Consider the following 3,528-nt stretch of genomic DNA (forward strand, 5'->3'; position numbering starts at 1 on the left):
CCAGACAGACAGAGAGAGACATAGAGACAGAAAGTGAGAAATCACCCCCCAGGGGGGATGGTCACGCCGCAATCCCTTCTCCTCCATTCTCCTCTGGGGATCGTGGGCACGCACGTACATGCGCCCGGCGTGAGTTTTAAGCCACCTGGTCCTGGACGTGAACCGTGGTAGACTACGTGGGAGTCCAGGGACATAGCCATTACGCTAACTGCTGGTCCCCTCAGACTTTTCTTTTTAAAGAGTACTCACCCATTAAAAAAATGAGACTCTGTCATTTGACACAACATGGATGAATAGAGATTTAATGCTAAGCAAAGCAAGGTATACTATGAAAGACAAATATTGTATATCCCCATTCAATATATACCAAATGTCTGCACTCTATGGCAGAAGCTGAAAGACTGGAAGATATAATAGCAGAGACAGCAAGTCTAGATACCAAAGACTGTATGGGAGGGGGTGGATAGTGGAAAAAAGGGCTCAGGAAAAAAATATTTAACAGACTCTAGAATGGAAAGTTAGGGGCCAGCAGGTGTCATGGCAGTTAAGGCACTAAATCCCACATGGCCAGCTTCATGGTTGAAGTCCCAGATCCAGCAGCTTAAAAAATCACACTGAGTGTGTCTATGCGGGCCCAAAATCTTGAAAGGAGAGTGGAGGAGAAGGGATTGTGACATAGCCATCTCCCTGCCCCCCCCACCCAAGGGGGGATTTCTCACCTTTTTCTCTTTCTTTCTCTCTCTCTTTCATGTGCACATGTCCTATAGCAAAAACTTAAAAAAAAAAAGAGGGGGGGTGTTATATTTTTAGGATGATGTGGTATAAGGTAATATCTTGAACTTTCTTGACATGCAATAAACATATGCTTTAAAAAGCCATATTATATGTTGTAAAGACATACAGTGATTAAATGTAAATTTTTAAAATTAAAAAAGTATAAAATAAAGTATAAAAAATTAACTAAACACATGTGGTCCCCCCATCCAGAATTCCAACTCCTAATAGTTTACATCTACTTCATTTACTTTTGGGGAATAAAACAATTTAATATTAAAAATAAATATTTCATATTGGCTGCTCCCTCCAGTCCTACCCCCTTCTCTCTCAACCACTATTGAGTTGGTTTTGCTTTATGACTTTAGTTTAATATTACATTAGAGATACCAATTAGTATGTTTCATTCTACAAACTTTATTTGTATGTTTGTCTCATATTCCAGCTTTATTCTTTATTTCTCTCCTCTTCCCTCATCGTTAGGTCATTTCTGAAAGTAGTTATGCATTCTACTTACATCATTCAGTCCAAATGCAATTAATCTAGATGAAGACTGTTCTTCCAAACAACTCAATTACTCCACCCACCCCCACTCCCAGCTATGGTGTTTTTGTTCTCTGCAATTTTAGTTCTACTTTGTTTGCCTTTTTAATTGAGGTATAATTCACCTGACATAAAATTCTCCCTTTTCTTTTCTTTTTTTTTTTTTAATGGTCAGAAAGAAACTCCTCACGAGAGCCAGAGAAGAGAGAGAGCAACACCCCCTCCTTGGGGCATGGTCACACCACAATCCCTTTCCTCCAGTTCTTTATCCTGTCAGGATTTGGGGCGCACCATCCCTAGCATGTTTTCTAAACCACCAGGGTCAGCCATGTGGAATCTGACTCTCTACATACATTTAATCACCATGCTACATAGCTGCTCCTCATCGTTTGCAAACGTATAATTAATTGGTTTTTAGTATATTCACAAAATTGTGCCAACAGCACCATTACCTAATTCTAGGACATTTCTGTAATCCCAAAAGAAACCCCATTAGTACTCCTTTCCTATGGCCCCCTCTCCCTAGCTCCTGGCAACCCCTAATATCCTTCATATCTTCATAAATTAGCCTATTCTGGGTATTTCATATAAAAGAAATTTTCACACACAGGATGTGGCCTTTTGTGTCTGGCTTCCTTCACTAATTCTCCTTTTTTTTTTTTTTTTTTTTAATGGTTTTTGTTATAAGGCACATGGGCTCACACAAGAGAAACACAAACACAGAGAGTGAAAGTGAGAAATCACCCCTTCACCCCCCTGTGGCTGGCCAAACCACAATTCTTTCTCCTCTATTCTCCTCTCAAGATTTTGAGCACACATGCACATGTGCCAGGCGTGCTGTTCAAGCCACCAGGTGCAGAACTCGAACCATAGTCAGCCATAGGGGAGTCCAGCACCTTAACCACCACGCCACCTGCTGGCCCCCATTGAGTACTTTTATCATAAAGGGATGCTCACTTTTGTCATATGCTTTCTTTAAATTTCATTTATTATCATCATTATTATTTGTTTTATTTTGACCAGAGACAGACAGAGAGAGAAAGATGAAGTAGAAAAGCAAGCCTCCAGGTCTGGGACTCAAGTCGTGGTCAGCCATGTGGGAGTTCAATGCCTTAACCAATATGCCACCTGCCTGCCCGTCATATGCTTTTTCTCAGTGTAAAATGCATTAATTATTTTCTGATTTTAAATTAACTGTGCATTCCTGGGATAAATTTCCCCTGCTAATGGTGTATAATTTTTCTATGTTTCTATGTTTATTTGTTTTGATGTTACTTTTAAAATTTTTATTTATTTATTTACATTCATTCTCTGAGCATCATCACAGCATACAAAATATGACTTCCCATCCAGAATACACTACATTGTGTGTTTTGATGTTATTTATTGAACATTTTTGCATGTATATTCATGAGATATTAGTGTGTAGTTTGTGTGTGTACGTGTGATGACTTTAGCATCAGAATAATATTGGCCTCTTAGAATAAGTAAAGAAGGGTTTCTCATGTACTTTTTGGAAGAGTTTATGGAGAATTGGGTATTAATTATTTTTAAGTATACTTTTTTTTTTCTGATAGAGAAAGAGAGACGGAGAGAGCACCCTCAGCAGAGTCCCAAAGTTGCAGTCCAACCCCAGCCTTCTGCCGGCCCTGGGTCATGGGCAAGTGTGGTCCTGTTGTTCTCACAGAGGTCTCTGGACTTGAACTGGTGATCTGCCCATGTGATACTGCCTCAGAAAACAGTGTGTTTTACAACTGTGCCACTGCCTACCCCCTAATTCTTCCTGAAATGTTTGGCAAACATTGCCAGCAGAGCTATCTGGTCCTGGGCTTTTCTTTTTGATAAACATTTGAATTACTAGTTCAGTTTCTTTACTTGTTACCCGCCCTATTCTGATTTTCTAGTTCTTGGTGAGTCCGTTTTGATAGTTGATATCTTTCTAGGAATTTTTCCATTTCATCTAGGTTATCAAATTTAATTTGTTGGCATATATTTACTCATAGTATTGATGTCTAATCTTTTTAATGTCTGAAAGGTGAGTGATAATGTATCCTATCTCCTTTCTGATTTTATAATTTGAGTTTTCTCTATTTTTTTTCCTTGGTCAGTGTGACTATCAATTTTAATATTTTCAAAGAAACAAGTTTTTCCTTTATTGATTTTACCATATCATATTTCTATTCTTTTTTTGAGAGATTTTTGCTACAGGGC

Source organism: Tupaia chinensis, unplaced genomic scaffold, assembly GCF_000334495.1.
Source record: "Tupaia chinensis unplaced genomic scaffold, TupChi_1.0 Scaffold000706_1, whole genome shotgun sequence".
In the NCBI taxonomy this organism is placed as follows: domain Eukaryota; kingdom Metazoa; phylum Chordata; class Mammalia; order Scandentia; family Tupaiidae; genus Tupaia; species Tupaia belangeri.